Source organism: Rhinatrema bivittatum, chromosome 8 (genome assembly GCF_901001135.1).
Source record: "Rhinatrema bivittatum chromosome 8, aRhiBiv1.1, whole genome shotgun sequence".
In the NCBI taxonomy this organism is placed as follows: domain Eukaryota; kingdom Metazoa; phylum Chordata; class Amphibia; order Gymnophiona; family Rhinatrematidae; genus Rhinatrema; species Rhinatrema bivittatum.
Window position 1 is genome coordinate 44,653,002 of NC_042622.1, and position 25,460 is coordinate 44,678,461.

The 25,460-nt window shown below is 44.5% G+C and overlaps 1 long non-coding RNA gene across 1 annotated transcript; it reads left to right on the forward strand.

Moving 5' to 3' along the window:
• Positions 1–339: 339 nt before the first annotated feature.
• On the forward strand, positions 340–7,147 carry LOC115097924. The gene is made up of 3 exons (XR_003858365.1): positions 340–383; positions 4,568–4,611; positions 6,767–7,147. It is a non-coding gene; the product is annotated as an uncharacterized LOC115097924 (long non-coding RNA).
• The last annotated feature ends 18,313 nt before the right edge of the window (positions 7,148–25,460 follow it).

Sequence of the window (25,460 nt, forward strand, 5' to 3'; positions counted from 1 at the left end):
CCTTGGGTGCAATCAACCAGGTTTGCAGAAAGACCCCTCCCGGTCATTCCTCTGCTAAGGGGAAAAGGCCTTGAATGATCACATGCTCGGGGTGGGGGGGGGCTGAATTATTACCCCTGAGCCAGAACCCACAAAATGTTATGGCTAAAGCCGGGGGAAGACCTAAAAACTGCAAAAATCCTTTAAGATGTTGGTTGAATAGGGAAAAATAGTAGTGCCAAGCAAAGTCAGGTCACAAATATGGTCAGAATATCAAAATTCATTAAGGAACCTTTTACTAGGATGGCTGATGCTGTGAACCTTACTTAGGGGGATCTCTGTTTTCTTGCAGATGTGCCCACTGGCTGAAATTATGTGTGGTGTCGTGAATGAACTGTTAAGCGGTAAGTTACCACTGTGCGGCTCTCTCTTCTTTCAACCTCCCTGACTTACAGCTCTTCAGTACAGACTTCCAACCCAAGCATCAGAGGCACAAGGAATAAAAAGGTCAGCCATTTTTCTAGTGCAAGTGATCAAGAGGAAAGGGCTGACAGTCACTGTTTCCTAGCATCACATACTATCTGGTGATAGCTCAGCTACAGTCATCATTAATGTTAGCATGTAATCACTGTTAAAAAAAAAATACAAAACAAGAACTGGAAGCATGGATGGGAAACACACTTTCATTCACTCAGACCCTAAGAATCAAACAATATTTACTCAAAGGCTAAGGCATCATCAGGTTTCACGATGTGCAGGTGACTTAGGAATATAACTCTTTTACAGTCAAGGCACAGTAAAGCTCTGGAATTTGTTGCCAGAGGATGTGGTTAGTACAGTTAGTGTAGCTGGGTTCAAAAAAGGTTTGGATAAGTTCTTGGAGGAGAAGTCCATTAACGGCTATTAATCAAGTTTACTTAGGGAATAGCCACTGCTATTAATTGCATCAGTAGCATGGGATCTTCTTAGTGTTTGGGTACTTGCCAGGTTCTTGTGACCTGGTTTGGCCTCTGTTGGAAACAGGATGCTGGGCTTGATGGACCCTTGGTCTGACCCAGCATGGCAATTTCTTATGTTCTTACATATTTTTCTGAACCCACATTGCACATTAGGTCCCATTATTGGCAATGGGACCTATTAACTGACAACACATGTTAACATATGTTGCAGAATACAAAATAGACCCCATAGGATGCTTTAGATTATGTGTAGTTTTCATGACGCCTCTTGTCTAATATACAGAATATTTTCTGCCATACTGCAATACGCGCTCTCTATTATTTTAAAATTCTACAAAGCATTAGAAAAGAGAAGGCACTCAAACTTAAGTTATAATTTTTCTATGTACAGTTCATAGGATGTGTTACAAAAATATACAAAGGCCTATTTGCTATGAGTTTCACTGAATATTTTGTAACGCTGCATTCCATTTATTATGGAGGCGATCTTCAAAATTTTGACATGGATAAACAGTGTTTACCTTAATAGGAGTATTGTTTGAAAACTGGCTCCTGTGAATGGCAGCATGTAATTTTTAACGGAGGATGAACGTTTTAGTAAATAATTATCAGGTTCGTTTTCACAACACCTACCAAACAGGAAAGATAATTGGATAATTTTACTGAGTTATCTTCAGCCATATTTTCAGATGAACATAATCGGCTCGGTTCTCAATTGAAAATACACATATCTAATTAGACAAAATTGCTCTGCCTAGATGTAGATCCTAATATATTTCTGTTCAGGTGCATACCTTGGACCTAAACTAAAATAGCTTACAATCTAAGTGGGAACCTGAGGCTTGATGGACCCTTGGTCTGAGCCAGTATGGCATGTCTTATGTGGTTAAGGCAGCTAGTACAGGTGGGTTTAAAAAACGTTTGGATAAGTTCCTGGAGGAACTGGTATTAATCGATAGGGAATAGCCACTGCTTGTTGCTGGCATTAGTAGCATGGAATCTATTTAATGTTTAGTTACTTGTGATTTGGACTGGCCACTGTCGGAGACAGGATACTGGACTTGATGGACCCTTGTTCTGCCCCAGTATGGCATATCTTATATTCTTATATACTGTACCACGTCATCCCAAGGTCCATCCAATCCAGCATCCTGTCTCTGACAGTAGGCAATCCAGGTCACAAGTACCCGGCAGACCTCATAAAGCAGATCTAGCTCCTGTTACTTACTCCCAGGGATAGCAATAATTTTATTTATTCTACCTGGCTAATATGTGTTATGGACTTTTCTTCCCGGAGCTTGTCAAAACCTCTTTTAATCTCTACTACATTAATGGCCTCTATCACATCCTCTGGCACCAGTTTCCACAATTTGATTGTGTGCTGAATGAAAAAGTACTTTCTATGATTTGTTTTTAATATCCTGGTTGTTAGTTTTATGAAGTTCGCCCTTGTTTTAGCATTATTTGAAAGGGTAAATAACCATCCTCTCTTTATTCGTTCCACCTCACTCATGATTTTATAAACATCTATCATGTCCCCTCTCAGCCATCTCTTTTCCAAGATGAAGAGTCCGAGCCTGTGTAACCTCTATGATAGGGGAGAAGTTCCATCCCCTTTATTAATTTTGTTGCCCTCCTCTGCACCTTCTCTAGTTTCGCTATGTCTGGGTCAACCAGAACTGCACATAGTACTCAAGATGCAGCAGCTCCATGGCTCAATACAAAGGCAATATGATAATTTATACTTTATTCTCCATTCCTAACATTCTGCTTGCATTTATGATCACTGCTGCACACTGAGATGAAGATTTCAACATATTGTCCACAACGACACTAAGGGGCAGATTTTCAATGGGTTACATGCATAACCCCGAAAAACTGTTCCTGCGCGTGCCGAGCCTATTTTGCATAGGCTCGGCGATGCACGCAAACCCCGGGATGCGCGTATGTCCCGAGGATTTGAAAAAGGGGCGGGACCGAGGCCTCCGGCGCAGCAGCTGTGCTGGGAGATGGCCGGCACCCGCAAGTTACACCTGCCAGAGGCAGGCATAACTATTGAAAACAAGGCAGGGGGGATTTAGATAGGGCTGGGAGGTGGGTTAGATAGGGGAAGAGAGGGGAAGGTGGGGGGGAGCAGAGAGAATGGGGAAAGCCATCGGGGCTCCCCTAGGGCTCGGCGTGTGCAAGGTGCACAAGTGTGCACCCCCTTGCATGCGCCGACCCTGGATTTTGTAACATGTGCGCATGTTATAAAATCGGGTGTACATTTGTGTGCACCGGGTACCACCATTTGTCTGGGCTGGAAAATATGTTAAACAGCACAGTTCCCAGTCCTTTTCTACACTTGGAAACATGACTATTTATTCCTACCATCTGTTTCTGGCTTTTTAACCAGTTACCAATCCATAATACAGCACTGCCTCCTATCCCGTGACTTTGTAATTTCCTGAGAAGTCTCTCGTGGGATCTCTCAAATACACTTTATCAACCGCTGACTTACCCAATGTCACGAAGATGGTCAGTGGGGGGGGGTTAGATAGGGCCGGGGGGTGGGTTAGGTAGGGGAAGGGAGGGGAAGGTGCGGGCGGGTGGAAAGAAAGTTCCCTCCGAGGCCACTCCGATTTCGGAGCGGCCTCGGAGGGAACGGGCAGCGCGCGTAGGGCTCGGCCCGCGCAAGGTGCACAAATGTGCACCCCCTTGCACGCACCGACCCCAGATTTTATAAGATACTTGCGGTTACGTGCGTATCTTATAAAATCCGGCATACTTCTGTTCGCGCGCGCGTAAGTTTATAAAATCTACCCCAAAACGCGGAGAATCCAGGGTAGGCAAAGGAGGAATGAGAGAATATTAGAAGAAGTGTTTTTTCTGATATTTATCTATTTTATGTTATTTTTTGCATCAGGGGTATTTTATCAGAGTTTCTCAGTTAAAAACTAAAATCAGACGCTCTAAGGGCCGGATTTTAAAAGCCCTGTGCGTGTAAATCCGGCTGTATTTACGTGCGCAGGGCACTCGCGCACTGGCACGCCTAGCCCCGGGACGCGCGTAAGTCTCAGGGCTTCGTAAAAGGGGAAGGAGGGGCGTGTCCGGGGGCATGGCCGAGGCCTCCGGACCAGCCCCCGGGTCGGGTGATGGCGCGCCAGCAGCCCGCTGGCGCGCGCAGATTTACATCTGCCTCGGGCAGGCGTAAATCTGCTGACAAAGGTGGGGGGGGGTTAGATAGGGCCGGGGGGGGGGGGGGTTAGGGAGGGGAAGGGAGGGGAAGCGGAAGGAAAGTTCCCTCCAAGACCGCTACGATTTCGGAGCGGCCTCAGAGGGAACAGGCAGCGCACGCCGGGCTCGGCGCGCGCAGGTTGCACAAATGTGCAGCTCCTTGCGTGCGCCGACCCCGGATTTTATAAGATACGCGCAGCTACGCGCATATCTTATAAAACCCAGCATACATTTGTTCGCGCGTGGTGCGCGAACAAAAGTACGCTCGCGCGCTGTTTTTGAAAATGTACCCCTAATTATAATATCTAAATTATCCCCTATAGTTGAGATTTCTTTGCAAAAGTTCAATAAACCAATACACCACTTGTACTCTATTGCTAGTTTTAATGCCTTTTCTTTTTGTCTACATGTAGCTGATCTTCTGCTTGATCTAAATGGCGCTCCCCAAAATACTCCAGTAAGTCCATCCATGTTTTCTGAACAGAATATTGAATTGTTTTTAATTGGAAGTGCTGCTCCAATCTTGGGACCATGATTCTTCTGACTTTATCTTTGATATTGTGGTGCGTAAAAATCTACAGAAGGGGTTGCCATGAATCTTGAAGTACTTTTTATTCCTCAAAAATAAGAGGTGTTGCAACCCCAGGACCGACCCGGGGCCGGCACTCACCCGTGGCGCGGCCCGAACGCGTTCCCAGGCCGGTCCCAGGGTCGGCACCTGCCCATGGCGCTGCCCGGGTCCGTTCCTCCTCGCTTGGCCCTGCACGGGCCTCCGGCGCCGCGCTCCTGCCTTGGAGGAGCGGACGGCGTCTCGAGGCAGCTGGCTCCGCCCCCTAGACGCGCGCGGCTGAGCTCCCTTCTTAAAGGGGCCAGCGCGGGAGAAGCAGGGGACGGCCTCCGATGACGTCAGACGCTGCAGGGCTATTTAAGCCCTGCAGTTACTCCTCTTCTCTGCCTTGCAACGAGGTTCCCAGGGTTTCGTTCCTGCTTCCAGTTGCTGTATCCTGCTTACTCTTCCGCTTTCCTTGGCTTCTGACTCGGACCGGCTCTCAGTGATTCCCTGGCTTCGGACACGGACTGGCTCTCGGCGATTCCTTGGCTCCTGACGCGGACTGGCTTTTGGTGTTTCTCCGGTACTCGACTTGGCCTGGTGAACGACGTTCCTCTAGCTCCCAACCTTGGACTTCTTCAGGACTCCGTCTCTGAGAGATCTCCTAAGTCCCAGCAGCCGGGTCGCTACGGGCTCCTCCTGGGGGGACGCCGGCTTCCAGGGTGAATCTCCTAAGTCCCAGCGGCCGGATTCTTACGAGCTCCTCTCGGGGGAGTACCGGCTTCCAGGGCGAAGACCTCCTACCACCAGGCCAGTCTCTCCTTCTCCTCAACTCCCTGACAAGCCCTTGGTCGCATAGGGCCCTCCGTGGTTTCCTCCACCAGCTGTCCTCGAGTTCGCCTCTGCCGCCTTCCGATCGGCACCAGTGCTGAGAACCCTCTTAGCCTCCTTCCATCGGTCCCGATCGGTCTAAGGGTCCACGAAGCTAACAAGAGGCACACAATCTTGAAGGATTCTGTCAGCCATTTCAGTCACCAAGCATCATGGTCTGGTACAGAATCAGAGGTGGGAAAGAGCACAGGAAGTTTGAGATGAATATTAAAGGAAGCGTGTGAACCCCCACATCTAGAAACCGTACAGTTAAATAAACCTCTGCTCTAAGAAACTGTTGTAATCTGTGATCAAAGAAAGCACTGCCCAAAATCCCAGCTTGACCATTAGACCTGCATAATTGTCTGTCGCTGATCTCTCATTCTGTTCTTTACTTCTGGTGTGAGTACTGTGGGGCAACTCTTTAAAAATACTACATGACAATAATTTTATACTAAATGCCACCATTTCTCTAAATAATAAAGTATACATAGCAATGTCTGTATCTCAGGGTCCCATCTATCCCCAGCTAGATGGTAACACATTAATTTACAGCAAACAGGTTTGAAAACTGGCTGGGTGTATAAAGGTTGCTATGTACACCTGTGCATTGCTAGTTAGGCACCCTCTGTAAATTTACCCTAACTTGTATCAGAATTTTCTATAGCAAAGTCATAACTCTTGGCACTGTATGCCTTGGTACACTAGATGTCGTCAAAATCGCAGTCAGAAGGATATCCAGAAAAAAAGACTTCAGGCTGGACTCTGGCAAAATCTTTTATGAATCTTTAAAATTATTTGTAGAAAATAACAGCCCAAGCAACTTTGCTATTCTATGCCATTCATCAAATAAATGTGACAATGCAACTTACAGTTCCATGCAGTTCTCTTTCTTGAATCTTCCTTCTTTCACCAGGGTCCCTCCTCACCCCTCTGGGCCCTGATCTCTTATCCCCAGCTGAAGGGACCCTCCCTGACCCAGAATCCCTTGCTGGAAAAGCTCTTAAGGAGGACTGGGCCTGATAACAGTGGCCAGTCCTTTAAGGTGTTCTGAGTAATTTTCTTCTACACTCCCTCACATATACACAATGAAACAGAAGAACTAAAAGAAGTGACTGAATCATTTATAGAAAAAAAAATAAAAATATTTCAAGGGCATTATATTTAGACCTGATATTTTTCTTTCCCTCAGAATGGTCGCCTGCTCAATATTCCCACAGTTTATGGAAAGAAGATGTGCTACGTTTAAACCACTTTTTCCTGCCAGGGAATGGCAACAGTGACCTCATTCCTAGCAGTATCATTCTGTTCTTCTCCTACCATTTTGATTCAAGACTGCAAAAATAACAATAATTAAGTTATACTTATTCTGTTAAATTGATGCATTACATTTGATTCCAAATGTTAGTTGCTTGAGAATCTTATTCTAATCTTTCAGCTGTATAATCTTTCATTGCCTGTATTAAGATGTTTTGAACTAGAGAAGGTTGCATTTTGGGATATTGCATGATATTCTTGTTAAAAATGCATTTCTTCATGAGAGGTTTCACGTGTTCTATTTTTATTAATTTTACTAGCGAACTGTAGATAGTGTGATGCTATGTATCTTTTTTTTTTTGACAATTTTATTAAACTTTTAACATAGAATTGCTAGTACAATGTCATTATGAATACAGAATACAGAAAAGTCCCCAAATCCCCTCCCTCCCATGTCCCCACAGGCGTAGCAGAGCTGTGGCCAATCTGCTGCAGGATCCAAAGTCGTTAGAAGCAGAGGGTGGCTTCTCGCGTTTGATACCTGAATGTCAAAGTTCACAATGCTTAGAAAAGAGGCAAGCCACCTCTAGAACACAATGAAGGACAATTTAGTATGATACATCCCCATCTAAGATGCTATGATTCAGTACATTCCCCCATATATCTTCTGATAGCATGAAACAATATCATGTTACATTTGAGCAATATAATCAAGAAACGGTTGCCAAGATTTAATAAAAGAAGGCATTCTCCCATATTTGGTAGCTGTTAAAGAGGTTAAAGTTTATCTATGACCTCCGGTAACTGGGGCACCTGTTCTGTTTTCCACCGAACAGCTATCAAATTGCGAGCAGCAATAAAAGTATGGGAACAGAAACGCTACTGGGTCTTATTTATGTCATCGGGGTAAACATGCGAAAGGGCAGTAATAGCAGAGGCAGATAGGGTAACATGTAAGGATGTAGGATTAAATGGGCAATTTTCTCAGTGGAAGGGAGTGGACAGTGGAGTGCCTCAGGGATCTGTATTGGGACCCTTACTGTTCAATATATTTATAAATGATCTGGAAAGAAATACGACGAGTGAGATAATCAAATTTGCAGATGACACAAAATTGTGCAGAGTAGTTAAATCACAAGCAGATTGTGATAAATTGCAGGAAGACCTTGTGAGACTGGAAAATTGGGCATCCAAATGGCAGATGAAATTTAATGTGGATAAGTGCAAGGTGATGCATATAGGGAAAAATAACCCATGCTATAATTACACGATGTTGGGTTCCATATTAGGTGCTACAACCCAAGAAAGAGATCTAGGTGTCATAGTGGATAACACATTGAAATCGTCGGTTCAGTGTGCTGCGGCAGTCAAAAAAGCAAACAGAATGTTGGGAATTATTAGAAAAGGAATGATGAATAAAACGGAAAATGTCATAATGCCTCTGTATCGCTCCATGGTGAGACCGCACCTTGAATACTGTGTACAATTCTGGTCGCCGCATCTCAAAAAAGATATAATTGCGATGGAGAAGGTACAGAGAAGGGCTACCAAAATGATAAGGGGAATGGAACAACTCCCCTATGAGGAAAGACTAAAGAGGTTAGGACTTTTCAGCTTGGAGAAGAGACGACTGAGGGGGGGATATGATAGAGGTGTTTAAAATCATGAGAGGTCTAGAACGGGTAGATGTGAATCGGTTATTTACTCTTTCGGATAGTAGAAGGACTAGGGGACACTCCATGAAGTTAGCATGGGGCACATTTAAAACTAATCGGAGAAAGTTCTTTTTTACTCAACGCACAATTAAACTCTGGAATTTGTTGCCAGAGAATGTGGTTCGTGCAGTTAGTATAGCTGTGTTTAAAAAAGGATTGGATAAGTTCTTGGAGGAGAAGTCCATTACCTGCTATTAAGTTCACTTAGAGAATAGCCACTGCCATTAGCAATGGTTACATGGAATAGACTTAGTTTTTGGGTACTTGCCAGGTTCTTATGGCCTGGATTGGCCACTGTTGGAAACAGGATGCTGGGCTTGATGGACCCTTGGTCTGACCCAGTATGGCATTTTCTTATGTTCTTACTTAACCAAGTGAAAAGGATCTCCCAAAAGGTCTGAAGTTTCTGGCAGGTCCACCAGATATAGAAGTAAGTTCCACTACTGCCGCAGTTTCGCCAGCAGGAGTCCGATGCCGCCGGATATATCCTATGTATTTTGTCTGGGGTGAGATACCATCTGTATATCATTTTATAGCAATTCTCACGCAATCCGGCTGAGATTGAACATCTCCTGGCAATATACATTATTACCTCCCAAGTCTGAGAGCTCAACTGCTCCTCCAGGTCCACTGCCCACTGTCTCGCGTAATTGCTGAGCTCCTGTTTGTCCGGCAAAAACGAATGGTAAATCTTAGAAATGTGACCCTTTATTCTGTCACTGTACCGAACTAAAGACTCAAACAATGAGCAGCCTGGTCATAGCAATTTAGTGCGTTGTAAAGTCTGGATAAAATGGACCACTTGAGCATATGCCAAAAAATCTCTCGAGCTAAAGGGAAAGATATCCATCAGTCCTGTCAATGAAAGGATTGTCCCCGTGACATCATGTGCCCAATAGTGGTAACACCCTTGTCCCTCCATAAATTCAGCTGGGAGGTCTGATAACCCGTCGGCGTATGACTGTTATGGAGGAGGGAGGTTTGATAAAAATACTTGTATGCCCCAACTACTTGTTTACTGCTCTGCTTCCATATTTGTAAGGTGACTTGTAAGAACCATGTGATTCCCTTAACTGGCCTCCAGGTATTCCGTGGTTGCCAAAATATGGCCTGTAAAGCCATTGGGCCCAGTATTGCTTGCTCAATAGACACTCATTGCTTAACTTCCATGTTGCGATGGATGTCTAATATGGCTCGCAACTGAGCTGCCCTATAGTACCATAGGATGTTGGGAACTCCCAGCCCCCCCCTGAGTCTTCGGAAGGTATAAGACCTGACACGCTAGGTGGGGAAGGGGGGGAGGGGGGGCGTCTACACCAGATGAAGTCAAAGATTTGTTTTTGCCAGTGTCGAAGCGCTTGAGAGGGGATGCCTATTGGTAAGGAAGAGAATAAATAGAGAAATTTTGGCAGGACCATCATTTTGGCAATTGCTATTTTTCTCAGCCATGAGAAAGTGGCCCTGTTCCACCGATTCATATCTAGGGTTAGGCTATTGAGCAATGGTGTATAGTTAAGATTATAGCGATCAGTTAATCTAGCTGTTAGAAAGACCCCCAGATATTTAATATGGGACTTAGCCCACCTACATGGGAACCTGCTATGAATAATTTGTACTTCGGCTGGACCCAGGATCACATTGAGCAACTCAGACTTGGAGAGGTTCACCTTGAGGCCAGCTACTATGCCAAAACTATGTAATTCACGTGTAACCCCCTCCAGTGACGAGGCCGGGTCCGTTAATGTTAATAGAATATCGTCAGCAAAAAGTGATGCTTTGTACTCCTCAGTACCTAGTTTTACTCCATGTATATCAGCGGCTCTGCATATTCTGGTCACTAGGGGTTCAAGATACAAAGCAAATAGCAAGGGAGATAATGGGCATCCTTGTCTAGTGCCCCTTCCTATGGGGAAAGCAGGGCCATAGCCGCTATTCACTTTAACCCGGGCAGAGGGATTGTCATATAGCTGTTGTACCCATTGCAAAAAGAATGGCCCAAATGCCATTTGCTTTAACGTAGAAAATAGAAAGGGCCAATGAACTAGGTCAAATGCCTTTTTGGCATTTAGGGATAATAAGACCACAGGAATCTGAGCTCCACAAACCCACCAGATGAGAGTGATAACTTTTTGTATATTGTCTGCCGCCATACGCTGTGGAATGAACCCTACCTGGTCGGAATGGACAAGCTGTGAAAGAAATTTGTTAAGTCTTTGAGCTAGAACCCTGGCCAGGATTTTTAGATCCACATTTATAAGCAAGATGGGCCTATAGGAGCCACATTGTGCCGGGTCTCGTCCGGGCTTGGCAATGATAGTGATACCGGCTACATTGTTATGGGATCTGATGCCTTTGCCCTCTCTAAGGTTATTAAAGTACTGTGCTAGGGGTTCTGCTACTATTGATATACATGTTTTATAATAAACCCCAGAGAGGCCATCAAGACCAGGACACTTGCTGGGTTTCAAGGATTTGATCACCATCTTGATCTCGCTGGGCAGGATAAGAGCGTCCAGACTCTGATGTTCAGGTGTCAAATTAGGCAGATATAGGTCTTGTAAATATGCATCTATGTCTGTTTGCTGAATAGGGATGTGAATCGTTTTCCATATCGTCTTAATGATAGAAATCGTGTGGCAGGGCAAGAAAATCGTCTTAGGCACGATTTTTTAGTTAAAAAATCGTTAAAAATCGTTTTTTCCGATTAGTGCGCACTAACTCGAGTTAGTGCGCACTAACGGGAGTTAGTGTGCACTAACTGGGAGTTAGTGCGCACTAACTGAAAATGATACAATTTGACACTTTTCAGGTCAGTTAAGGTCAGTTTAGGAATGAATATGTATTCCTATTGGCTGCCCTCTTATTTATTCATGTTACCAAGTTTCCTACTGACAGTATATGGGGGATGGGAAATGGAAACAGTTGGTAGCTTGACAAAACAAGTAATGTGATCAGTCAATGTGACTAGAACTTGTGCCCTAACCCTGATACCAGGGGTATTGTGATCTTCCTGCACACAGTGCCCTATCCCTATTAATACCAGGAGTGTTGTGATCTTCCTGCACACAGTGCCCTATTCCTGATACTGGGGGTGTTGTGATCTTCCTGCACACAGTGCCCTATTCCTGATACCGGGGGTGTTGTGATCTTCTTGCACACATCCCGGTATCAGGGATAGGGCACTGCATGCAGGAAGATCACAACACTCCTGGTATTAATAGGGATAGGGCACTGCATGCAGGAAGATCACAACACTCCTGGTATTAATAGGGATAGGGCACTGCATGCAGGAAGATCACAACACCCCTGGTATCAGGGATAGGGCACTGTGTGCAGGAAGATCACAATACCCCGGAGGAGTGAGGGTCAGGCAGCTCCCCCCTGTCTGTGAAGCCAGGCTCTCACTAGTAATGCAGGGAGGGAGCTGTCTCAGACTTCACCATCCTCCCCCCCCCCCTTACCCACACACCATTCACTAGCTGGGACATGGGGGAAGTCAGGAGTGAGGGTCAGGCAGCTCCCCCCTGTCTGTGAAGCCAGCCTCTCACTAGTAATGCAGGGAGGGAGCTGTCTCAGACTTCACCATCCACCCCCCCCCCCTCACCCACACACCATTCACTAGCTGGGACATGGGGGAAGTCAGGAGTGAGGGACAGGCAGCTCCCCCTATCTGTGAAGCCAGCCTCTCACTAGTAATGCAGGGAGGGAGCTGTCTCAGACTTCACCATCCTCCCCCCCCCCCTCACCCACCACACCATTCACTAGCTGGGACATGGGGGAAGTCAGGAGTGAGGGTCAGGCAGCTCCCCCCTGTCTGTGAAGCCAGCCTCTCACTAGTAATGCAGGGAGGGAGCTGTCTCAGACTTCACCATCCTCCCCCCCCCCCCCTCACCCACACACCATTCACTAGCTGGGACATGGGGGAAGTCAGGAGTGAGGGTCAGGCAGCTCCCCCCTGTCTGCGAAGCCAGCCTCTCACTAGTAATGCAGGGAGGGAGCTGTCTCAGACTTCACCATCCTCCCCCCCCCCTCACCCACACACCATTCACTAGCTGGGACATGGGGGAAGTCAGGAGTGAGGGTCAGGCAGCTCCCCCCTGTCTGTGAAGCCAGCCTCTCACTAGTAATGCAGGGAGGGAGCTGTCTCAGACTTCACCATCCTCCCCCCCCCCCTCACCCACACACCATTCACTAGCTGGGACATGGGGGAAGTCAGGAGTGAGGGTCAGGCAGCTCCCCCCTGTCTGTGAAGCCAGCCTCTCACTAGTAATGCAGGGAGGGAGCTGTCTCAGACTGGTATCAGGGTTAGGGCACTGTGTGCAGGAAGATCACAACACTCCTGGTATTAATAGGGATAGGGCACTGTAAGAGATGACTGTAGTAGATTGAATAAAGATCTGATGTTTCTGCTCTCCTCACACCAAACAAAAACAACACACAAGCAGAGAAGCCCTTCTTACAAAGCTGAGCTAGTGAGTTAAGTAGGAGGAAAAGTAAACATACTTGTGCCAGTGTGGCTACTTAAAAAATACACTTACCAACAATCAATTACATATATTTGAACTGTGTACAGTTCCAGCCAGGACCACCTTTCTAAAATGCACAGTGATTGGCAAATTCAACATGCACTAGCATTTCAGGTGCCTGCTAACAAAAATAATAAACAAACAAGTTCTAGTCACGTGAGTGCTGATCATTACATTACTTTTTTTGTCAAGCTTCCAACTGTTTCCATTTCACATCCCCCCAACCATTACCTCAGTATTAGCCTTGGTAACATCAATAGATAAGAGCACAGCCAGCCAATAGGAATACATACATACATATTCATTCCTAAGTGACCTTTACTGACCTGGGAAGTGTGAACACTTTGTTTCATTTTCTGTTGGTGTTGTTAGTTTCCAGTTCCATTTCCCATCCCCCCAACCATCACCTCAGTGGTAACCTTGGTAACATCAATAGATAAGAGGGCAGCCAGCCAATAGGAACACATATTCATTCCTAACTGACCTTCAGTGACCTGGAAAGTGTTTATTTGTATCATTTTCAGTTAGTGCGCACTAAATCGAGTTAGTGCGCACTAACGGGGAGTTAGTGCGCACTAACTCGAGTTAGTGCGCACTAACACGATTTAACGATTTTTAACGATAAATCGTTAGAATTTCTATTGTATCGTGTTCTATAATGATTTAAGACGATATAAACATTATCGGACGATAATTTTAATCGTTGAAAAACGATTCACATCCCTACTATCTACCTCCAGCCAGGCATCTCCCATTAGCCGGTATAAACTATCACTTCCTGGCTGTCCCTGCAGCCAGGACCACTCCTCTACCTGAAACTTTTAAACTTTTTTTTTCAGTACAGCTTTTGAGCCAACCCTTTCACAAGTGCTCTGTGCATCCCTGCACTCTGTACTTTGCTTTAGAGCCACAGGACCCCTGTGTTCCTTATTCCATTCAGAACCACAGATTTTCTTCACAACTCTCTGTATTCCCAACAGATACTTTCTTGGAGGCTGTTTTTTTATTCTGTGCAAAGCTTTAGAAAAAAATCCCACGCATGAAACCATATGAGGGAATGAGCAGAGACATGAAGGAATCTGACTCCAGCCTTTTTTTTTTTTTTTTAATTTTTTATTTATGCCATATTTCAATAACAATAAGAAAACAAATTAAAGATACATTAATAAATCGTATACAGATAACAATCTCCATAACATTAAGAAATAAGTACTTAGTATCAACATAATTTTAAGCTGTAATCCACTAGGAGATTTAATTTGAGGAAAACTGAGCGGAATTAAGGAAACTTAACAATTGAAAAAATAAGGTAGCATCTAAACTTTCCTTTTATGCCTCTAAACCCATAGCCAAAGTATCTTGGGCTCGTGAATCCAAATATACTCTTAATTGGGTAATATCATAAAAAATAAATTTCTGATTTTGACACATAACTTCACATTTACACGGGAACCTAACGAGCATTTTCCCTCCCATACGTTCCACCTCATTTTTCATTTCAAGGAATTTCTTCCTTCTTATCTGTGTTTGACGTGATAAGTCTGGGTAAATCCATATGGGAGCCCCGTGAAATTTCTCTAACCTATTTCTCATAAATATGCGTAGTACTGCATCTCTATCAGCCGGAAATACAAAGGATATATGCAAAGTAGCTCTAGTTGTAATTTCTGTTTCTAGGGATGACTCAATCAATTCTGAAATATTCAATTGTGGTTCTATGATCTTATTCTCAGGGTTTACACCCTTCTGCTTTCTTTCCACATAGTATATTTTTGTAATGGGAGGAATAGCATTTTCTGGCATTTTTAATACATTACTAAGGTATTCTTTAAACATGTCTCTCGGTGTAATCATGTCATGTTTTGGGAAATTGAGAACTCTCAAGTTCAAATAGCGCAATTAATTTTCAATTGTCTCTAATCTTTTATCATATACAATTTCTATTTTTGATATTTTTTGAGAGCAACCCTGTAATTCATTTATCCTCCTCTCCATGTCTTGTTGTTTTTCATCAATTCTTGTTGTCACAGTCTCAATTTTCATAAAGCGTTGATTTGTTAACTCAGTTGATTTAGTCAGATTTACTATAGCTGCTTCCAGCAATTTTAAGGCTGTCCAAATAGAGCTCATTGTTATTTCCTCTGTTTCTCCTATTAATACTTGATCACCCTCAGAGATTATGGATCCAGTTTGGCCCTTTTTGGCCATGTCTCCTTCTCCTTCTATTTCAAGAAAGGAATCAGGTAAATCATTACTCAAAGAAAAAAATCTGTGGAGGAGGAGGAGTCTTAGGGGCGCCTGGTGTTAAAGATGTTTCGGCCAGGGGACTTACCACCCGCTCCTTGGCAGTTTCCCCAGCGGCCATATCCACTGGCTCTTTTACAGATGCTGGTGAGTAGAAAGATGATATCTGTGTTTGGATAGGCATAGGATTGGGAGATGAGGTTATTACCTCCCTAATCCTAGCCTTCCTCTTAGTATGAGGCATACACTTCACAGATAATATATCACAGTTTCTCAAACTTTCCACACCTCACTTCCTTATTTGTTTTACTATTCTCCTAGTGGAAATTGGAGGTTTTAGAGCAAGGGAGATAAGAAATGCAAAAAAGTTCTAACTCACAGTTCAAATTCAAATTAGGGCTTTTTAGAATCCATTCAAAGTAGTTTGTTCTTCCGGGCACTGTTCCAAGATGGTCCCGCTCCCTTGAGCCATGCGCCGGACGGCGACGATGCGCCGAAGGGGGCTGGCTTTTATGCCCAAGCCAGTCGCCCCTTGATGACATCGGCGTACAGCGATCCTGGAAGTAACAAGCCAACTTCAGCGTGCAGCAGGTAAAATTAGTTTCTTCAGCGAGGTAGCTCTCCTCACCTTCTCCTTTGTAGAAAAAGCCTCACGGAACAACTCCCTCGCTCCTCCTCGAAGAGTACGCCGAAGGGGGCTGGCTTTTATGCCCAAGCCAGTCGCCCCTTGATGACGTCGGTGTACAGCGATCCCGGAAGTAACAAGCCAACTTCAGCGTGCAGCAGGTAAAATTAGTTTCTTCAGAGAGGTAGCTCTCCTCACCTTCTCCTTTGTAGAAAAAGCCTCACAGAACAACTCCCTCGCTCCTCCTCCGACTCCAGCCTTTCTTAAAACATAATCTTTATTCACAGCTTCAGTCATATATACCACAGTAGACTGACTTACCTTCAGACAATGTTTGGACACGTTACAGAAGCGGCCTTCCTCCTGGAGATGTCGGCCTAGTCTGGTTATCCTCACCTGGATCCCAGCTCTTGTTCTCCAGTCCCTGGTTATGAACCCCACCTGTCCTGCAGGATCCTGCTTATAGAGCATACTTTCCTTACGGCATTTAAGTTGGACCAGACATCCAGCCTGGTCCTGTACAAGTACATAGGGGAACACTAGAGGCACTGCCTCACAGAAGGGTAGTTCAAATCTCCCATTATTACTGTGTTGCCTAATTTGTTACTTTTCTCTCTTCATCCTGGCCAGGTAGACATTAGTACTCCCCCCCCCCCCCCCCCCACACACACACTGCTATTCTGTTCTCCATCACACATGGAATTTCTATCTATAGAGATTCCACATTACTTTAATCCTGTTGACTCTATCCCATCTATAACATAGAGAACCACTCTTCTACCAATATGACATGGCTTATCACTTTGATATAATTTGTACCCTGGTATCATAATGTTCCATTGGTTATCCTCCTTCACCAGGTCTCTGAGATGCCTATTATGTCTGCAGCTTTGATCAGTGCCATATATTCCAGCTCTACAATCTTATGGGTACATTTTAAAAAAGAGCGCACGCGTGAACAAACGTACGCCGGATTTTATAAGATACACGCGTATCTTATAAAATCCGGGGTCGGCGCGCGCAAGGGGGTGCACATTTGTGCAACTTGTGCGCGCTGAGCCCTGCACGCGCTGCACGTTCCCTCCAAGGCTGCTCCGAAATCAGAGTGGCCTCAGAGGGAACTTTCCTTCTGCCTCCCCCCACCTTCCCCTCCCTTCCCCTTCCTAACCCAACGCCCCCTACCTCTGTCACACAAGTTACGCCTGCTCGAGGCAGGCATAACTTTGCACGCACTGGGTCGGCTGCCGTGCGCCATGTTCCAGTCTGGGGGCTGGTCCGGAGGCCGCGGCCACACCCCCGGAACGCACCTATGCCGAAACCACGCCCGCAGCACCGCCCCCGGATGACGCGCTGACCGCGTCACACCCCCTGACACGCCCCCCGATGATGCGCGGATCATGACACGCCCCCGACTTCCCCCCCCCCCCCCCAAGAAAGCCCCGGGACTTACATGCATCCTGGGGCTTTGCGCGCGCCAGAAGCCTATGCAAAATAGGCTCGGCGCGTACCTTATGCGCGTAACCCTTTTAAAATCCAGCCCTTATTTTTTTAGACTTCTAGCATTTGCATACAGACAATTTAAAATATCACATCCTGCCTAGAAGTTGAAATAGGTAATTTAGAATCATTTGTCTCTTTCTGTTTGCTCTTTACTTAAATACACCTTGGCTATTTCTACTTCTATCACAACCTTTCAGGATATTCTAACTTCCCAGCATCCTTTGATGATACTTTACTCCCAAACAAGTGCTCCTGAGTAACTATCAGCTTTCCTCCATTACTCAGTTTAAAAGCTGCTCTATCTATATATTAATTCAATAATGCATAAAGACTGCATCATGAATTAAAGGCAGGCTAATTGTAATATACATATACACACAGAGACACAATGAAATATATTGTAAAAATTGGTTTCCTCTATCTCACATAATTCAAAGGGAAAAGAATCTACATTTTACAATTTTGATGAAAAAAATATGTATCAGTATAATACAGAGGATGGCAAAAGTAACCCCTATAGAAGTTACAACCAAAAGTGCCCTCCTCTGGAAAAGGTGTTCAAAGTTTACAAGGAGAAAGAAAGCTTCATTTCTGTAGTCAGTGCTTTTGTCAATAATGCCCTTTCACTTAATGTGATTTCTCATTGAACTATTCGACACAAGTAGCCTAGTTTCTTTCTAGCCCAAGGTGCTTTAAAATTGCAGTTTAATTACATAAACTATTTATTGTTTTAATTGGTATTTTTATTTGATTGCTACCTAATTGATTGTATGTTGGTTTTGTTTTACATCTCATCTGATGAGTTATTGATTGCCACTGCTTCCAGGACTTTAGGATTTTCCTGGTGAAACAGTTAGAAGAGGATAAACATAGTAAGCCATCTGCATCAGGTACTTTGTAGCAGTAAAACAACTTCTGACCTCCGTGCAATCACTTTTTCTTGCATTGCTATCAATTGATGTGGCAAACGTGGTCTGCATTTCTGTCTTCCAAACAATTTCCACTCTTCTACACTCACAATTCCAAATCATTCAAGAGGGGAAAATGTTCAAAGAAGTGACCCTTTGCTGAGGATATTTAGAGCTAAGCAGAAGCTCGCCATGGTTACTGATCTTACAGGTACGACAGAAATCGAACCCCATTCGTGCAAGTGGAGAAGGATCTTCCACAAGAGTTCTAAATGGCAGCCCTCAAGTCCTTGAGCTCAGCTGCTGCACTTCAGGTCAAGAAGCACTTTGAAAGCTTTTTTGTACTAGATTTTTTTTTCTCATTTATACTTTGAAATCATTTTAGTCCTGCCAGAGGCAAACTTTATTTTATCTATGGTTAGACTGAGCTATTTATATTGACTAAGCAAGTGCAGGGAAAAAATATATTTTTTAAATATCTAAACAAGAATAATAAGTGAACATTGTATAATCTGAAGCTCAATAGCTATCCATATGGATAGCATAGGGCTGTTGTTTCTCCCAAGCTAATAAAACATACAGCACAGTGTCCCATGAGTCCTCATGTTAGTCTGTGTCAACAGAAAGAACAGTGACCTGTGGTCACATTGAAATGCATCACATCACATTTACCCTGCCATAATATTTCATGACAGCTCTTCCGTTAACATATGTCCTTGCTCAGTTTAAGTGGAATTGCATGCCTCTTTCAGTATCCTTTTTCTTTATGGTCTGGCATCACAGCCTATATAGCAGTAGCATGCTTTGCAAAATAAACTATATAAATAAATATGAGACCAGTTAGATAACCTGTGAACAATTTATTATTTTATGCCAAATGGGTGAATAAAACAAATTTCTATATTTATTTATTTGTTTATTTAATAAAACATACAAAGATATCATTAAAACAAATATTTACAAATTTGACATTCTGAGCCCAATACTGAAAGAGTGTTTAATGCTAGATAGCCAGATAAGTAGGATTTATCCAGGTATTATCTAGTGGTCTGCTGAAAATCAGCGGAGGCTAGACAGCTGGATAAGTGACTTATCCAGCTATCTTTTAGCATGCCAATTTGTGGGTGGATCTGGGTGGAGCTACTTATCCAGTTAACTTAACCAGATAAATAGTGATATCATTCCTATCTGGTTAAATTAATTGGATAAATTAGATCAGCCATAGAGGTGATCTAACTTAGCTGGATTTAACTTATCCAGCTAAGTAACACCTTCATGGCAGATATTCAGCGGAAAAGCTACACTGCTGAATATCTATTGTAACTTGGTCGGATAAATCATATCCGGCTAAGTTACTTACCCAACCAACACTGAATATTGGGCCCTCTATTTATAAGGCATATTGAGGTATTAGTAGATTGTCACACTTTATTAAAAGGCCCAACAAAAAAGATGATATAGTAAATTAACCTTCAAAGCCACACAATTCCTGTACGGTTTCAAAAGCTCATATATTCCATTTTTCTTTTTTGGGAACTTTAAAATATATCACAGCCTACTAAAACTCCAATTCAAATTAAGACCAATATAGATCCAAGAAATTTCTAGGTAGTGAGGTTAAACAATTGCACTAAATTCAATAGTAGGAACAGCAGTCTTTGACATAAAATATGTGTTTTGATTACCATGCACTGATCATAAGATTCTGTATTCACCGATTTCCTCTTGGGGGGGGGGGGGGGGGGGTGGAATTATTCTTTTAAACTTTATTCACTTCTTGGTTATGATAAAATTATACAAAATCACTTCAATCATAGTACTGTATGATAAAAAATCTGGAAGCATGAAACAAATAGTGCGAGTGCCACAGCTTATCAGTTTGTTTTTAAATAAGTTATGGCTACAATTTTAAGCCTGTTTAATAGAACATGTGATTATTTTAATCAACCTCCTTTGCTTCTCAACTTTTCTCCATTCTCTGCAATCACAGCTCAATCCAAAAACACAGTGGGCCGGATTTTAAAAAGGTTACGCGCATAAACTGTCTTACGCTCACCGGGCCTGTTTTAAAAGGGCCCGGTGACGCATGTAAAGCCCTGGGACACGTGTAAATCCCGGGCCTTTACAAAAGGGGCCATCTGGGGGTGTGGTGTAGGCAGGGCAGGGTGGTCTGGGGTGGAGCAGGGGTGGGGCCAGAGGCCTCCGACATAGCGGCCATTGCTGCTGTGTCAGAGGATCGCGTGCCATCAGGCTGCCAGCGCACGCAACTTGCACCTTCCCAGAGGCAGGCGCAAAAGGTAAGACAAGCGTCAGGGGGGTTAGAGTGGGGCTAGGGGGGGAAAGGTTAGGGGAAGGGGTGGGAAGGTTAGGTTAGGGGGAAGGGAAATTCCCTTCCAGGCTGCTCCGATTTTGAGAACGGAGGAAGGCAGTGTTGCTCGGTGAACGCAAGGTGCACAAATGTGCACCCCGTTGCACGTGCCAACCCCAGATTTTATAACTTGCGTGCGCCTGCATGCGCATGTTATAAATTTGGGTGTACATGTGTGTGCACTTCTTTTAAAGTCTACCCCAGTGTGTGGTATGTGAATAATTAAAAATTCATCATTTGTTTCATAAAAGTTGAATTAAAATTTTGCAAGAGAAGTTAAAAAATGACAGGATGTCATTCATGAGAAACATGGACAATATAGTACATATTTAGAGCTCTCTATTCTATGGTGTTAAATATGGAGTTATAATATATTTGTGGGCTTAGTTAGAGAAGTTGAATCCTACTATCTATATAAATATATTTTTCTAGGACAGAAGAAATTCACAGGTTGATTCCCCCTCATAAATATTTAGAATATTCTGTTGCCCTGAAATAATTGTTTTACATGTAAGTACCTAAACAAGAGTGAATACATTTCCTTCAATGAATGATGTATCTATGACTTGATGATTCAGTATTTCATAGTGTAATTTAATAGTATGGGCAGCTGGGACGTGCAGGCCTCACCTTACATGCACCCTCTCCTGACAATTGTAATATTGATAGTAGGGATGTGAATCGTTTTCCATATCGTCTTAACGATAGAAATCGTGTGGCAGGGCAAGAAAATCGTCTTAGGCACGATTTTTTAGTTAAAAAATCGTTAAAAATCGTTTTTTCCGATTAGTGCGCACTAACCCGAGTTAGTGCGCACTAACTCCCCGTTAGTGCGCACTAACTCGAGTTAGTGCGCACTAACTCAAAATGATACAAATAGACACTTTCCAGGTCACTGAAGGTCAGTTAGGAATGAATATGTGTTACTATTGGCTGGCAGCCCTCTTATCTATTGATGTTACGAAAGTTACCACTGAGGTGATGGTTGGGGGGATGGGAAATGGAACTGGAAACTCACGAACAGCAACAGAAAATGAAACAAAGTGTTCACACTTCCCAGGTCAGTAAAGGTCACTTAGCAATGAATATATGTATTCCTATTGGCTGGCTGTGCTCTTATCTATTGATGTTACCAAGGTTCCACTGAGGTAATGGCATTGGTTGGGGGGATGTGAAATGGAAACAGTTGGAAGCTTGACAAAAAAAGTAATGTGATGATCAGCACTTCTTTGTTTATTATTTTTGTTAGCAGGCACCTGAAATGCTAGTGCATGTTGAATTTGCCAATCACTGTGCATTTTAGAAAGGTGGTCCTGGCTGGAACTGTACACAGTTCAAATATATGTAATTGATTGTTGGTAAGTGTATTTTTTAAGTAGCCAGCCACACTGGCACCAGTATGTTTACTTATCCTCTTACTTAACTCACTAGCTCAGCTTTGTAAGAAGGGCTTCTCTGCTTGTGTGTTGCTTTTCTTTGCTGTGAGGAGAGCAGAAACATCAGATCTGTATTCAATCTACTACAGTCATCTCTTATATTAACCTACTCAATTTTTTTTAAATGATTTGTTATATCACTGAATTAATAATTCATTATTATTAGGTGGTGGTGAATGTCTGGACCCCCGCTGGGCTTTTGGCAAGTCTTGTGGGGGTCAGGAGGCCCCCCCAAGGTGGCCAAAAGTCCCTGGGGGTCCAGCGGGGGTCTGAGAGCGATCTCCTGTCGCGAATCGTTTTTTCGTAAGGAAAATGGCGCCGGCCATAGCAGGGTGGGTTTTAGGGTTGCTTTAGTGTGCCGGTTTCCCTGCCCTCCCCCCCACTGGACCCCAGGTAATATAAGGCACTTTGGGGGGGGGTTCGGGAGGGTGGGGGATTTATTTTCAAGGGTCAGGTTGTTGTGATCTTCCTGCACACAGTGCCCTAACCCTGGCAGGAGGGTGGGGGATTTATTTTCAAGGGTCGGGGTGTTGTGATCTTCCTGCACACAGTGCCCTAACCCTGGCAGGAGGGTGTGGGATTTATTTTCAAGGGTCGGGGTGTTGTGATCTTCCTGCACACAGTGCCCTAACCCTGGCAGGAGGGTGGGGGATTTATTTTCAAGGGTCGGGGTGTTGTGATCTTCCTGCACACAGTGCCCTAACCCTGGCAGGAGGGTGGGGGATTTATTTTAAAGGGTCGGGGTGGGTTTTAGGGTTGCTTTAGTGTGCCGGTTTCCCCGCCCTGCCCCCCACTGGACCCCAGGTAATATAAGGCACTTTGGGGGGGTTCGGGAGGGTGGGGGATTTATTTTCAAGGGTTGGGGTGGGTTTTAGGGTTGCTTTAGCGTGCCGGTTTCCCCGCCCTGCCCCCCACTGGACCCCAGGTAATATAAGGCACTTTGGGGGGGTTCGGGAGGGTGGGGGATTTATTTTCAAGGGTCAGGGTGTTGTGATCTTCCTGCACACAGTGCCCTAACCCTGGCAGGAGGGTGGGGGATTTATTTTCAAGGGTCGGGGTGTTGTGATCTTCCTGCACACAGTTCCCTAACCCTGGCAGGAGGGTGGGGGATTTATTTTCAAGGGTCGGGGTGTTGTGATCTTCCTGCACACAGTTCCCTAACCCTGGCAGGAGGGTGGGGGATTTATTTTAAAGGGTCGGGGTGTGTTTTAGGTTTGCTTTAGCGTGCCGGTTTCCCCGCCCTGCCCCCCACTGGACCCCAGGTAATATAAGGCACTTTGGGGGGGTTCGGGAGGGTGGGGGATTTATTTTCAAGGGTCAGGGTGTTGTGATCTTCCTGCACACAGTGCCCTAACCCTGGCAGGAGGGTGGGGGATTTATTTTCAAGGGTCGGGGTGTTGTGATCTTCCTGCACACAGTGCCCTAACCCTGGCAGGAGGGTGGGGGATTTATTTTCAAGGGCCGGGGTGTTGTGATCTTCCTGCACACACAGTGCCCTAACCCTGGCACCAGGGGTGTTGGGATCTTCCTGCACACACAGTGCCCTAACCCTGGCACCAGGGGTGTTGTGATCTTCCTGCACACAGTGCCTGACCCTGACTCCTCCCCTCCCCCATGTCCCAGCCAGTGAATAGTGTGTGGGTGAGTGGTGGGGGGGGGGGGGGGGGGGAGGGAGGGATGGGAAGGGAGAGACAGCCCCTGCATTCAGGGGCTGTCTCTCCCTTCCTATCCCTCCTAGGGAGTGGGGCTGGCTCTCCCTTCCCATCCCTCACAGGGAGTGGGGCTGCTTGCCCCTTCACCTCCCCCCACCCCCTCCCCTTCCCCTTCTCTCTCCCATATACCAGCAGTGGGGGATGTGAAGGGTGGGATACTTCAGCCCTTTCCAGTCTGAGCTTCTGAACTTACTTTTTTTCATCTTCTTTTTTATTTTCTCATTGTAGATGGATCATGATAGGGAGTCAGCCCAACCGTCCTCCTCAAAGGCCGATCGTGATGCTAGGTCCCGGAAGCCACGGTTCACACAGGCAGATGTGGACCTCCTAGCCCGGCTACTCCTCCTGGATGAGGAGCATCTCTACACCCCCTCAGGCAGCAGGCCTAACCTTCAAAGGGAGTCTGCAGCCTGGGTGGCTCTCCAGGAGGAGTTCTGCCGGAGAGCCTCTTACCCGCGTGAGATCGAAGATCTCAAGAAGAAAGGTGAGAGATAATGTTAGTGGTGTATTATATTTATTTATATTTATTTATCATTTTGAAATGATGTGATTTGTATTTGGGAATTTTGAATGCCACATTAAAAGATAGCTAATTTTTTTTTTATTACTAAATGTTATATATTGCATAAAAAAATAACCTAGCAGGGCATGTTGTGTTTGTAATTAATTTATTAATCAATTAATGTTATTCTATTTCCTTTCTACCTCTAATTCTCAGGTCGGCATCTGAGACTTCACGAGGGTGATTGGCTTGAGGAGGTCCGCCTGACTTTAGCGCGTCCTTCGCCTGGTAGGCTGTTTGAGAATACTCCACAAGTACACAAATATTATTCAATTAATTGTAATGGAATTTGTGTTTAATATTGTTTGTGTCAGTTCCAATTCCTTTTTTTAAATTTTAACTGTTGTTCTGTGAAATTTGATCTGTGTCTTCGTACAGAACCACACACCAGCAGGGACGAGGCAGGGCTTCCTGGGCCCAGTAGCTGTCAGCAGAGGAGGACGGAGCGAACCGTCACTGGTGGGCCAGGTATTATATATTATTAGATAATTGAGCCCTGACCATTGACCAACATGCTGCAAATGTGAATGGGGGATAAATGTGAGACTGAGGGAAGGGGGTATTAGTCACTGTGAGAGGGGAGGGAGGCAGTGGGAGAAAGAGGATGAGTGAGGAAGAAGAACTGTAGAAGAGTGCCATGTTAAAAAATGAACTGAAAAACATTTTTTTTTAATGTAGCACGTGTGTACGGGCTTAATGGCTTGTATTTTGGCCCACAGGGCCAGTATGTATGTTGTAGTACTAGTAGTAGTAGTTTGTCTAGTATCTGTCTGAGGCAGAAAATCAAAATTATTGTTTGTGATCAGTCAGTTATATAGGGTGGGATAGATGTATGTTATGTTATATATTTATATAATATTATCTCTAATTATCTAGAATGATATCCCTCCACTCTCCCTCTCCGAGGTTGTAGACTATAAACTCATTTTTCCAAAACCCTACAATTTAGTAAACTAAGGGGTTGAATGTATTTTAATATTGTAAACTTGCTGGTGCGTACAATACTGGTTTGTGGCCCTCGAGGACCATAACT